Here is a 14,141-nt window from a genome sequence, read left to right as displayed (position 1 = left end):
AATGGGAGTTTCCATCCGAGCAACATAAAGTGGGGGCTAAGTACTTCCCCACAAAGAAGGAAAAGCAAAGACGTGAACAGCCCAAAAAACAGCAGGCAAATCAATCACCCCCCACCCTTACCTGGGACCCCCTTTCCATTTATTGTAACACTGAATGTTGGAGCACTAATGTACGGTGGAGCTAGTTTCAGAGATGCCCGGGAACAAGTCATCTGCCCACCCTACTGAGAGTGAATGGAACAGAACACCTAGTCAATACTTCTTTTTCCTCTCCAATTGTGTCCTCAAATTTTTCTCCCCCTCTCTCCTGCAGGTATTGGCTACTTGTTGGGATACAATTGCAAGGGCACTCCCTGATACCTCAGTCGTCTGGCCATTAGTCACACGTCAACCTTGACAGTGAATGTCAGCTGGTTATTTACCTGCAGGATGCGTCACAACCGAGCCTGTTCCTGTCTTCACCCAATGTACATATGTCTACAATTCCAGCAGGGTTTGCAGTGGGGGGGATGGGGAAATCACTGCATTGTGGAACCCAGGCCAAATTATTACCCTCTCTAGCACAGGGCTGCTAAGGTCAACTGTAGTGTTCTTACCACCAACCCTGCTGCAATCAGCTAACTCAGCACAAAGCCGGATCGATCGGAAACCCTCCCTGACTGTATGGCCAGTTACTGGATAAACACACTGAGCCATTGCGGAAGCAGTACTTTTCTTTGTCTAAGTATATATACGAATTTAAACCTATAGAGAACTTGCATTTATATAGCGCCTTTCACTTCCTTAGGATGTCAGTGCTTTACGGCCAATGAATTACTTTTGAAAATGCAGTCAGCTGCATTTGCACACAGCAAGATCCCACAAACAGCATACGAGGTAAACGACCACGTAATCAGTTTTGGTGGTATCGGTTGAGGGCTAAATGTCGGCTAGAACACTAGGAGAACTTCCCTGCTTTTCTTTGAAGAAGACCAGGAGGTCTTTTACATCCACCTGAACAGGCACACAGTTTTAAAAACTCATCCGAAAGATCTGAATTGAATTGGCCCATCGTAGGCTGCAACATAAAGCAGTTATTACAACACCCAAAGGTGGTGAACTCAACAACAACTACTTGGATTCATACGGTGTCTTTAACGTAGTAAAAATGTCCCAAGGCACTTCACAGGAACGTCATCAGACAAAATTTGACACCAAGTCACATAAAGAGCTATTAGGAGCGGTGACCAAAAGCTTGGTCAAAGAGGTAGGTTTTAAGGGGTGACTTAAAGGGAGGAGAGGGAGGTAGAGAGGCGGAGAGGTTTAGGGAGGGAATTCCAGACCTTAGGGCCTAGAGGTTTCTCAAACTTCGATGCTACTGCCAAGAGAGAAAGAGTTCAGGAGCGCAACAGAGCCCATTAAAAATAGGTCAGAATTCCGTTTGCACAATCATCCAAGGACAGACACACACATTAACCTCTTCCCTGCAGAAGCACAACAGTTTTTTTTATATTCTCATGTCTCATTTATTCAGGGCTAGTGTAAAAAAAAAGTAGCATTGCAGTCGACAAAGTGACTGGCACAGCTCAACACAGCAGTACATTCTAGAAGAATCTCCGCTGCATTATCCCACCTGCCTGACACTCCAGTTTCCTAAAAAAAAAATCAGGAGTACGCTGAGATCAGGAAGTGGGTCTCCAAAAGCTGACAGATGCAACCCTGGGAGATGAGACACTGATGAGACCTGAATAAATAGACGGGGTGTGGCACAAGCCCTGTAAACGCACTGGAACATGCAACACTTAGAGGAAAGCCTGTAGCAGCTCGAGTCTCGATGCAAATAAACCCTCAGTATGACTCAATCCCTTAGCAAGAGTCGTGGTTCACTTGGGCTTTAGAGAGCCTCTTGCGAAATTTTTTTTTAAAATGCACATAATTGTATTCTAAGAATCACTGAATTGATCACATCATCTGGATATTACAATGTTTGGTCACAAGGCCTTCTGCTGGGTTAAGTAGCAGGCAGGCTCTGCCAGTGTAACACGTTAGCCTGGCATATTGGGCAGCACCAAAGTGATAACATGAGGTTTTCACAGTTTTGTCTGGGCTTCAGGTTACTTCACACAAGGAAGGTGTGTCAGTCACAATTCACCCTCCCTTCCCACTCCCCCCCCCCACCCCCGAGAAAAGCCACATTAGCAAAGGCTCAAAGCCGGTCACAAACCTATAGGTTTGGCTGGACAGAGTTTCACAGGAGGGTAGCAACACTCTCAGTCCAAGAGCCACGTCTCCTTCCAGCTCCCATTTCTTGGAATCAGGTATAAAGACATGATCGACAGTAAGCCTCAGCCCACCATATCCCCAGTGCCTCGCATCTGGTGCAGAGACTCAGAAACATGATCAAGTTGCATGCAGGTGGGCAGTACAGCTTTCCCACATTGAATAAATAATAGTGGCGGCTCAACTTCATGTAAAAAGCAAGTTGTATGCATCACACAGATTTTAATTTAACTGCTTGTTAACAATAGAATTGCAATGTGAGCATCAAGACCAAGATGCACTGCTTTTTCAAGTACATTCACAAGATCAATATAAATGGCCCATCTTGGCTCATCCATCTAGGAGACACTCCAAGGTTTTTGTCCCATTATCCTCCATGAAAATCTGTTCCAGGTGTTGATCACTCTCGAGTGAAGAACTTCCCAACACAAGTCCTAAATTTGCCTTTCATCAGTTTGTACCTATTCTCCCTTGTCCTACTATTACGGTTTGTCTTGAAATAGCAGCTCCAGATTTACGTTTTCTATATGGTTTACATAGAAATCACAGCACAGAAACAGACCATTTGGTCCAACTGGTCTGTGCCGGTGTTTATACTCCACACAAGCCTCCTCCCACACAACATCCAGGCTTGGGCTCATAAGTGGCAAGTAACATTCATGCCAGATAAGTGTCAGGCAATGACCATCTCCAACAAGAGTCTAACCACCTCCCCTTGACATTCAACGGCATTACCATCGCCGAATCTCCCATCAACATCCTGGGGGTCACCATTGACCAGAAACGTAACTGGACCAGCCATATAAATACTGTGGCTACAAGAGTAGGTCAGAGGCTGGGTATTCTGTGGCGAGTGACTCACCTCCTGACTCCCCAAAGCCTTTCCACCATCTACAAGGCACAAGTCAGGAGTGTGATGGAATACTCTCCACTTGCTTGGATGAGTGCAGCTCCAACAACACTCAAGAAGCTTAACACCATCCAAGATAAAGCAACCCGCTTGATTGGCACCCCATCCACCACCCTAAACATTCACTCCCTTCACCACCGGCGCACAGTGGCTGCAGTGTGTACCATCCACAGGATGCACTGCAGCAACTCGCCAAGGCTTCTTCGACAGCACCTCCCAAACCCGCGACCTCTACCACCTAGAAGGACAAGAGCAGCAGGCACATGGGAACAACACCACCTGCGCGTTCCCCTCCAAGTCACACACCATCCCGACTTGGAAATATATCGCCGTTCCTTCATCGTCGCTGGGTCAAAATCCTGGAACTCCCTTCCTAACAGCACTGTGGGAGAACCGTCACCACACGGACTGCAGCGGTTCAAGAAGGCGGCTCACCACCACCTTCTCAAGGGCAATTAGGGATGGGGAATAAATACCGGCCTCGCCAGCGACACCCACATCCCATGAACAAATAAAAAAAAACTTCATCTAACCCTATCAGCATATCCTTCTATTCCCTTCTCCCCCATGTACTTATCTACCCTCCCCTTGTACACATCTATGCTATTCACCTCAACTACTCCAAGTGATAGCAAGTTCCACATTCTAACCACTCTCTGGGTAAAGAAGTTTTTCCTGAATTTCTTATTGGATTTATTAGTGACTATCTGTAGTGACTATAGTGACCCCTAGTTTAGGACTTCCCCACAAGTGGAAACATCTTCTCTACGTCTACCCGGTTTAACATCTATATCTATAGAAAGTTCCCCTCTCAGTTGCTTCTTCTCAAGGCTAAAGAGCCCATGTTTCTCCAGCTAGTTAAATAAAATGTATTCAGAATTCATCACGTACATCATTGTCACCAGGAGACAAGCAATGACGCAAAGCAAGCCTTGTCGTGGTCTATGAGTGAGCAGAATGTGCTTGGACACGAGGAGTAAGAAACAACTGAGAAATAGACACAGTAATAAAATGGGAAGAGACACATAAAATGGAACAAGTGACATCCTGACTGGCAAATAGCATGGTTAGATCAGCACACGATTTTGAATAACCATTTGAAAGATATTTAGCCAATGTAGAAGAATGTGCTTTCAATATAGATCATAAATCAACACTCTGGAAAAGTCCCTGGCTGCAAAACACCAAAGGGGAATCAGAAAACTGGCAGCTTTTCCCCCCTCAATGACACATAAAAACAGGCACTTCCTCCCCTCCCCCAAACCATGCTCCTCTTCCCAACACCCCCCCCCCCCCCACTCCGTCCACCCCAAACACATACTAGATGCCAAAGGGCCTCTGCATCACTTTCTCTCGGGCCAAGTCTAAAGTACTGTACAGTAAGTAATGGGGGGGGGGGGGGAAAGAGGAGGAGGGAAGATTAAATATATTTACAATTGGTTAACTCATTAGTGATGTAGCTGGTTGAAGATATTTGGCATAATTCCCATCTTCAGAACACAGTATGGTTGACCCTTTGTACCTTCTGAAGATTTCGTACCACTACAATTTATACACTGTTAAAAATTTACAGAGCCCTAACTAGAATTTACCCTGAATGTAAAGACTTTTCAAATCAAACTCAGCTGTAAAAAGGACTCCTTCAATTAATAATAGTGATTACAGGAAAATAATTACATTTACTGAGAGTGGCTAAAAAAATTCAGCCAACATTACAATCAGTACATGAAGCATTAACCACTCCAAGCTGAACAAAAACAGATGTGCGGAATTGATGGGGGACCACAGAAACGGGGGAGGGAGAGGAAAGAAAAATATGAAATGAGGAACCCCCCCTGCCCCCTAAATTAACCCACCCTATGGAACAAGTGTTTCAGTGGATCAGCGCATTAAAATTGGCTCCTAACCAGCTCCTTGGCTCATTGAGACCCTGTTGGCCCTTTCACATTTTAGCCATAGGCACATGCAAAACAAAGCTTTTCCTAAAAGAAGTCAATAGCTTCTTGAATGGATTGGTGGGTAAATGCCTTACATGCTGTGCAGCTGAACCAAGGAAGGTCTCAGGTTAAATCCATGGTCTGGGCTGACTGAACTCATCACAGCCAGAGCAGCAATGGAGGCACTACAATCAACCAGTGTCCCCAGACTTGAGAAGGGTGGGATGGGGGGGGGTGGAGAAATGAACCAGGGTTTCTGTTTACTGATTATTGTCCAGTCATGTCTACTAGAAAGCAGGCACGTGGACATGATCTAGCTGGGCAACGAGGTGTCCACTTGGTCCAATAGCATGCTGACATTCACCGCCAAGATTCGTAAAGTGAAGAATTGCCATTGACGTGAGGAATTGAAGGGCGAGCAAGGAAGTTTAACCCAGCCTGAGACAGCATTCTCCGGGGGGAGGAAAGAAAAGAAAATCCATTCCAAAAAAAAAAGTTTTTTTTTCTTAAATCAAAGTTGCGACCTTCCTCCAATAAGGACTGAAATCTCAACTTGGGGAAAAAAACAATTGTTTCTTTTGTCATTTGCTCAGTGATTTAAAATGTGCCATGAAATACGAAACAGCTGGAAGTGTGTTTAATTATGCAACTGGAATGCGTCAATAAAAACTACACAAACTGTAGAGACAGCATGGATTTTAAATAACTTCTTAAAATCCCAAATCAGTTCACAAAACCAAGCACTGGGCCTAAAACCGAACGGCATAAAAAAAGCCTCATAATGATACAGCAGTCATTTGAAGAGCTTACATCTTCAACGCCACACTGAGTCTAGGCTGCAAGCACTGGTGATCCTCAACCAAGCCCATTAAAAACAGAGCTTTCGGTAAGCAAGCAGGGCGCCTGAGGAATACGAGTCAGACTTAAAGAGCCAGAAAAATGACACGGGGTCATTGGAGCCACCACGTCATGCTCACAGCGTGTAGTAAAGCAGATATATATACCTGTATGCTAACCAGAGCCCAGCTGCCCGCTTTGTCCTTGTGTTTTATGGTTTACAAGAACATCGCTATTTTTCAAAAAACAAATCTGCTGTTCGAAGGCAGGCTGGGAACAGACATTTTGTTCAGAATTCCCCCAATGGTGACATCATGAAGTTCTGTTCCAGTAATATCATCAACTGGATTTGGGTGGTGTGGGGGGGGGTGGTGGGGGGGGGGGTGGGGGGAGGGGAGTGAGGCTGCCCACATCAGCGGTACTGTGTCACGTCACTGCCAGGAAGGGAGGGGTTGAGAGGGGGAGGGAAATGGGTCTGCACAAAAACGACCATCCCCAGCTACCCCCTGAACAGCAGCTATAGAGCACAAAGGGGCAGAAACCACAGCAATAGACAGAAATGTGTTGTGTAAAATACGCACACACACACGCAAAAGAGTAACCGAAACCCACCACTGAGTGCGGAGATAGCTCTCTTTCCAATATTTCGGATTCTGTGGCAGCTCAGGAGGGTTTGATATTCAGCGAGCTCCCCTACCCCCCAATGTTCAAGTTTATAACCTAGAAACTCAAAGCAAAACAAAACCAGAGCTGTGCACGAATGCATCTGCTTTTAAATTAAAGCAGTTGCCCTGTGCAATCAGGACGACTGCAGCTATCAGAATCTGTGTTTCTCAAGGCCACCTCCTATTGCACGTAGTTAGGTGTCGGAGCAACCTGGAAGAAACTTGCAAGATTCTCTGAGGCGGACCCCCAGGAAGACCTGTTTTACATGTCCAGAGCCAGCTGCCCCACATATAAAAACTCACATTTATATAGCGCCTTTAACACAACCTTAAAATTAGAGCTGGGCAGTTCAGGGATGATGTCAGGAAGCACTTCTTCACACAAAGGGTAGTGGAAATCTGGAACACTCTCCCTCAAAAAGCTCTTGAGGTTGGGGCTCAATTGAAAATTTGAAAATGGAGATTGATAGATTTTTTGTTAGGCGAGGGTATAAAGGGTTATGGAACCACGGCAGGTAAATGGAGTTAAGATACAGATCAGCCATGATCTAATTGAATGGCGGAGCAGGTTCAAGGGGCTGAATGGCCTACTCCTGTTCCTATGTTCCTCAGTAAGCACAGTATAAAAGCAGCTATAATGTTTCACCCCTCCCTTTACTTAAAAGATACTTTTACAATACATGGCTCCAGCTAACAGAGAGCGAGAGACTCAATCTCCCTCCCTCTGCTGCAGTGCATGCTGTAAACAAACCCAGTTCCAGTGGCATCACAGCCCCACCATAATATGGTCTGTGATTTTGCAGTCAGGATAAGGATGCAAGTTTTAACAATGTAATGTGAGCAGCTGGCACACAGACATTACTCTCTTGTATCTGAACTACTGAAGCTCCAAGTATAAAAGTGCCATTAGAGTGACAGGGAGATGTTAAGAGAGATCTTAAAAGCAAGTCTATGCTCCTCCTACTTCAGGACTGAGCCAAGTGCTGGACTCAAATAAAATCTTAATCACACTGCCCTCTCAACAGGCCGTCCTTTTTACACTTTGCATGAGATGAAAGAGACAAAGAGGGCAGGGGAGGGAGGGAGAGAGGGAGGAGAGAAATGGCAAAACGCAAGAGTGGAGAGAGAGGGCAGTCAGAGGGAAGAAGCGGCTGGTGGGCAACGAGGAAAGGTAGGAAGACAAAAGAGGGACAGAACGAGATGGAGGGAGCAGTGGCGATTGTGGATGGAAAGAGGCAAGGCAGGACGGAGGGCGTAGGAAGTGGGTGGAAGTAGAAACAAAGGATGGTAAGCAGAAAAAGACAAAAACACACAATGGAGGAAGAGACATACATATGAACATGACTTACAGAATAAGAGTAACAGAGAGCCATACACACAGAGAGTGGGAGGGGAGGGAGAGAGACATACACAGGGAGGGAAGAAAATACACAGGATGGAGAGCGAGGAGAAACAGAGACATACGCAGAGGGAGGGAAGGTTAGCAAATACACAGAAGGGAGAGTGAGAGAGAACACACATGGAGGATGGGAGGAGTTACCAGTATATTCTCATATATGGAAACCTCCCTTGTTCTTTACCACTTTGTAAAAATGATGCATTCAGAATTATCCCTCCTCCCAAAATATGGTTACTGTCACTATATACACAAACCGAACTGCAATCACAGTTCAATGGGATCTGCGCAAAACATTACATTAAAATTTTCCATGGGAAAGGGGCTTGGTGTCGGGTATGAGATCAGCGCTCCACCCTGCCTCCCACAGATGGAATGATTTTTTTTTCCCCTCGTTGCTCAGCTGAAGACTGTATCCACAGGGGCGGGGGGGGGGGGGAATCCTGATTAGAGTGTAGCTTGTCCAGATCAACCTTCTGACAGCCCCACATCCACAAGTCTAACAGTGGGCCGATGTTAGGGTGGGATGGGGAAGAGGCCTGTGGTTCTGTCTTGCTGTTTTTCATTCCTCCCTTTTTCTTTGTGATACAGAGGGGAAAGAACAATCCAATAAGTGTGTGTGTGTGTGTGTGTGTGTGTGTCTCTGTCTGTCTGTCTGGGGGAGGGAGGATTGATGGGAAACTTTTAAAAAGTTAAACCTGTATGCTTAAATAATCTATTGGGTTTTTGAAGAGTTCAAATTGATTAAACTCTCCTTTATAATTCCATATTTTGAAAAAAAGTGTTTATATTTGTGAACTGTATCTGATGAGGACTCCAGTTAAGAGAGTCAAAGGAAACACTCACTGGTTTGTTTTGATTTAATGAAAGTATCAATCTGTCTCCATGGGAAGAGGAAAGACACTGTTTAACAACAAATACATGTATTTATAGAATCTGTTTTTTTTAAAGAAGGTGGTAATGTGACTATTTCTGTAACTTTGCAATCCTTTGTAAAAATAAAAATATTGTACGTCTTGTATTACTTAAAATGAAAGCTCCAATTTTACTGCAAACATCCGTTCTCAGACTCATTTCTAAAGCTTGGTGTCTCATGTCTACTAAACAGTCCTATGAGTCACTAGCGCTTTAAGACGCATGTGCAGTTAGGAAATCCTTCTCAGTCTTGATTTACAGTAGGCCAACGCAAAAAGAAAACAAAGAAACAGACCCTGTCCCTTTAAAAAAGTAACAAATAGGATGCTCTCCATTTCGAAAAATACATGAAGCGGTTTTTTAAAAAAGTATGCCATTTAAAACAAATGTCAATTTTTAAAAATAAAAGTCAGCTTATATTTCGCGTTTTTAAAAGATCTGACCGATTAGTTTTTTTTAGAAAAAAAAAGAAAAGACGGAATGTTTAGATAGAGCGACGGTTGTTTTTTTTTCTACACACACTGCCCTCCAAAGAATACAATGTTAAATAGCAACTGTGGTATTTCATATGGTTAAGATTACTTTTAAAGACAGCCTGGATAGACCAATTTAAAAGACATGGTGTGTGTGTAATGGAACATGCTAGCAACCCACTGTCCCCCCCCACAGACACGCTGAATGGACAAAATCACCTCAGCGCTGGTCGGTTTCAGTGTGGTCAATTTCAGCCTCATAATCAACACCAGCGCGTTCTATTTCTCTCCTCAAGTCCATTCACATTTCACAGTCTCCAATTAGAGGAGGTGGAACTAATGCCATTTCTGCAGTCGGGGTGTGTGTGGGGGGGGGATACATTATGTACTTTAATAAATACAATTTAATCTATTTCATTTTTTTAAAAAAAGGAGGGGAGTGGGGGGAAAACAATAAAGAAGAGATTGCAGCAGAACCGGCCTAGTGTTATGCCTCGGACACCCTCCCAAGTTGGCAGGCAGGGAGGGAGGGAGGGAGGGAGGGAGACCGTGCCCACCGAGCGGTTCCGTGGCCCGCGTTTCATTTCACCCTTCGGTTCGTTACTCTCTCCGGTTGTGGCTGTGCCGCCATTTTTATTTGGGTTACTTTCTCCCTGGGTCTCGTTGCCTTTTTTAAAAAAAAATTTAACACGGGGAGGAGGATGAGGAGGTGGAGAGGAGAGGAGGGGAAACTGGGTGGGTGGAGGGAGAATTGGCAACATTGTAGCGCGTTCTAGAACGTGGCAACAATCGAGTATCAACAGAAAGTAACAAACCAGCTGCCGCTTCCCAAACACAACTCACCCCCTCCGCGATCCAGCCGCTGCCTCCTGCTCCTTCTGCTGGGGCTACTGCTTTTATGTTATACAGTATTTTTTTTTTAAAGTGGCCCCTTGAATAACCGAGCGAACAAGCACACCCCCCTCTTTCTCCGATCGTCGCTGAATTTGCTCCTTTCTTGTGTTTTTTTATCTCGTCGCATGAAACGGGTGATAATTTTACAATGTAAAAAAAACTCCAAATTAAAAAAAAAACCACCATATACACACACAGAGCGAAGGACGAAACGAAAACGATACGATTCACACATACAACCAAAAACCCCATCGGACGCCAGAACGCTGACACACGTGATGGCCAACGTCACCAACCCTTACGAACGATGCAAAATACTTTGGAAGTTGCTCACACTGGGGGTTTAAACAGCGGGGACATCGGGGCTGTTTACTGCCCCGGGGCAATTTCAGTGAGTTGGGGGGACAGTATCCTGGAAACAAAAGTCCGCGTCTCTCTCTCTCTCTATTCAAACCTACGTTTTCTAACCCTGAAAACACAAACACCACTGATTTTTTTTCCTGTTCAAGATGATGTAAAATGCAATAAAATACACTGTGAACCCCCCCCCCCAATCATTGACATGAAATGTCACAACTGTTCCTGCCTCTGTTACATCCTATCACTTTCTCAATCTCTGACATTTTATTCAGCAGAGACGCGTCAAATGTCGTGAAATGCTGCATCTTTTTTACATGTCTATTTCAATACAAATGCGTTTTCTTTGGGTTGTTCCTATGTGTGGGCCGATTCTGGGTTAAGGTGGCGTCCGCGGAACTGCTGTCTGCGCGACGAGACCAGAGGGTGTTGCTGTGTGTTTGAAATGAGCGCCTTGTACCTGTTATTCTTGCTCCCGATGGTCCCTTTCTGCTGAGTGGCTGCTGATCGCTTTCTCTCCAAGTGGCTGACGGTCATGTCTCTGTCTCTCTCTCTCTCTTGTTGCCAGGTTATTGTTGATTTCAAAGGGATTCCCCCCTCCCCCTGTCTTTAAAGTCTCATAATTAACACTGGGAATTCCCTCTGACACCGATCGTCTTACGCATTCCTGAGCGTAAAACACTAAGTAATCGCGCGTATTATTTCTTCTCGCCCAGAGGTCACATGCAGTCGCTCCCGACTGCACTGATTCGTTTCGTTTCTTTTACTAACCTTGAGAATTGTAGCTGTTAGCGGAAAGGTCAGGAAATCGTTATCAAGAAAAATGCTGTCATAAACACGTTATGTGTCAAAGTAAAAACATTTAATAAAAGCGAGATTATTTTTGTCCCTCTGCAAACGAGTTTTGGTGAATAAAAGCTTTGATTCTTGAGGTAGGCAATTGCGTCGTTCATCTGTAACCATTGATTAGATATTATACGGTTGTTGATAATTTGATTTGCTAGACAACCGAAAATAAAGAGAATAACAAATAGATATTAACGAGAGACAACGCAGTCATGGAATCAAGGAGTCTGTCCCCACTGTCCAAGCCAAGGCGACTTTATCAAAATCTTTGATATTCAGCTACTGCCTCCTATCTTTGTTACTCCTTATACCAAATAGTATTTATAATTTCCAGAAAATGCTGGAAATACTCAGCAGGTCAGGCAGCATCTGTGGAGAAAGAAACAGAGTTAACGTTTCAGGTCGATGACCTTTCGTCAGAACTGGAAGAAGTTAGCGATTTAATAGTTTATAAGCAAGTACAGAGCCTGAGAAAAAAAAGGGGGAGGGGCTCTTTCCCGGCCTAGTATTTATATTTCTATTGTTTTATTTATTGTTATTAACTGTCCTTTTTCTTGGCAAATTATTGTTTCTCAGCCCTTAAGAAATGAAATTCACCTGGGTTGGAATAATTTATATGTGGCTCCCAAAATATAGGTGCCAGCATGAACTAGGGGCTAAATATAAAGTTTAAATTCATGTTCCTATTAATTTGCATATATTTAAAGTTACTGATACTGACAGATCTCTGGCATTCCTTCCCTAAACCTCTCCACCTCTCTACCTCTCCTCCATTAAATTGCTCCTTAAAACCTACCTCTTTGACCAAGCTTTTGTTCACCTGTCCTAATATCTCCTTATGTGGCTCGGTGTCAAATGTTTTCTGATAACGCTCCTGTGAAGCGCCTTGGGACGTTAAAGGCGCTATATAAATGCAAGTTGTTGTGTTCTGATTTAGGATTTATCCACCAATGAGGCAACAGCACTAAGAACAGCCCTTTTCAAAACCTCCAGGCTACCAGATCTAAAAAAATGCAAATAGTGCCTGGACTTCCAGAGCCGGATTGCCAGGGCTTGAAGTCCAGAGACCAGAGTTTGGACAACCCTGATATATCCGATACAGGTAAAGAGTGGCAGAGGGGTAAAGATGCACAGCATTCTGTAGCTGGTACTGTGCTAATACATCGATGGTTCAATAGATTGATTCCTGGGATGAGAGGGTTGCCCAATGACGAGAGGTTGAGTGGAATGGGCCTATATTCTCTGAAGTTTAGAAGAATGAGAGGTGATCTCATTGAAACATATAAAATTCTTAGAGGGCTTGACAGGTGAGATGCTGAGAGGCTTTTCCCCCTGGCTGGAGAGTCTAGATCAAGGGGCCATAGTCTCAATATAAGGGGTCGGCCACTTAGGACCGAAATAAGGAAAGATGTCTTCACTCAGAGGGTTGTGAATCTTTGGAATTCTCTACCCTAGAGGGCTGTCGATGCTCAGTCATTGAGTATATTAAAGACTGAGATCGATAGATTTTTGGACACTAAGGGAATCAAGGAATATGGGGATCAGGCGGGAAAGTGGAGTTGAGGTCGAAGATCAGCCATGCTCTTATTGAATGGCGGAGCAGGCTTGAGGAGCCGTATGGCCTACTCCTGCTCCTATTTCTTATGTTCTTATGTTCTTAACACCAGGTATTAATTGTACAAGCACACGGGACAAAGTAAGATGTTGGGGGCATCCTGCAGAATTCTTTTGAAATTTCTCTTATCCGTTTCTGAAGGCACTGATGCTTGCTGGGATACCCAGGCCACATACCCATACACAGGCCTGGTTAAGACATTTTCCATATCATTTGCAGTGTAAGAGATTGTAGTCCCTGTTCCACTGTTTGAAAGGGGCTGCTCCTCAATTTTTGGCTAAACTTCAGCCCGGCACTCTTGATCTTGGATCATCCGGTATATGGTCAAGTTGGACGGCCTCCTTGTGGGTCTGCTCCTGGGGCTTGGCCAAAAAATGCTTTTCATAGATCCAGGATGTGTCGGATCTGCAGGAAAGATCGCTATGACTGCTTGCCTCTTCTCTCACAACCTTGTGCTGCCCTGGATGGCCCTGGAGAGGGATCACGCGATGTCCATCAGTATACTTGAGGCCTTCCGAGACCGGTGGGTTAATTGTATCATCAATTCAACAAACCAGATTATGATTTAGTTTATATTTGCATTTCACACAGTGGACACTAGGAGGTCACTTGTGGCAATGCTTTTGTTCTGGTGGCACTCTGTTAGCCCAGTGTCACTTGACTGGTCCACTCTAAAATAGATACCTGCTGGAGTACAGTTCCATGGGTGCCAAGTCTCCTTTGAAACTTCTTCAACTAGATAATGTTGGCAGATAATTTAGGGACATAGAAACATTAGGAACAGGAGTCGGCCATTCAGCCTCTTGGGTCTGCTCTGCCATTTGATTAGATCATGGCTGATCTGCACCTCAGCTCCATTTATCCATCTTTGCTCCATATCCCTTGATACCCTTACCTAACAAAAATCTACCCATCTTAGTCTTGATAGCCCCAATTGCCCTAGCATCCACAATCTTTAGGGGGAGAGAGTTCCAGATTTCCACTACCCTTTGTGTTAAAAAGTGCTTCCTGATTTCGCTCATTTGACAGTGAAGAGC

The 14,141-nt window shown here is 44.5% G+C and overlaps 1 protein-coding gene across 1 annotated transcript in view; it reads right to left on the bottom strand.

Moving 5' to 3' along the window:
• Nucleotides 1-10,536, bottom strand: part of zhx3b (zinc fingers and homeoboxes 3b) — a 66,355-nt gene extending 55,819 nt beyond the window's left edge. The window contains exon 1 of the mRNA XM_068000312.1: nucleotides 10,236-10,536. The gene's annotated coding sequence lies outside the window, so the exon portion shown is untranslated. The remainder of the gene's footprint in view (nucleotides 1-10,235) is intronic.
• Nucleotides 10,537-14,141: the final 3,605 nt, after the last annotated feature.

The sequence above is a fragment of the Heptranchias perlo genome, chromosome 19 (genome assembly GCF_035084215.1).
Source record: "Heptranchias perlo isolate sHepPer1 chromosome 19, sHepPer1.hap1, whole genome shotgun sequence".
NCBI lineage: Eukaryota > Metazoa > Chordata > Chondrichthyes > Hexanchiformes > Hexanchidae > Heptranchias > Heptranchias perlo.
This window is presented reverse-complemented; position numbering and strand designations above follow the sequence as displayed.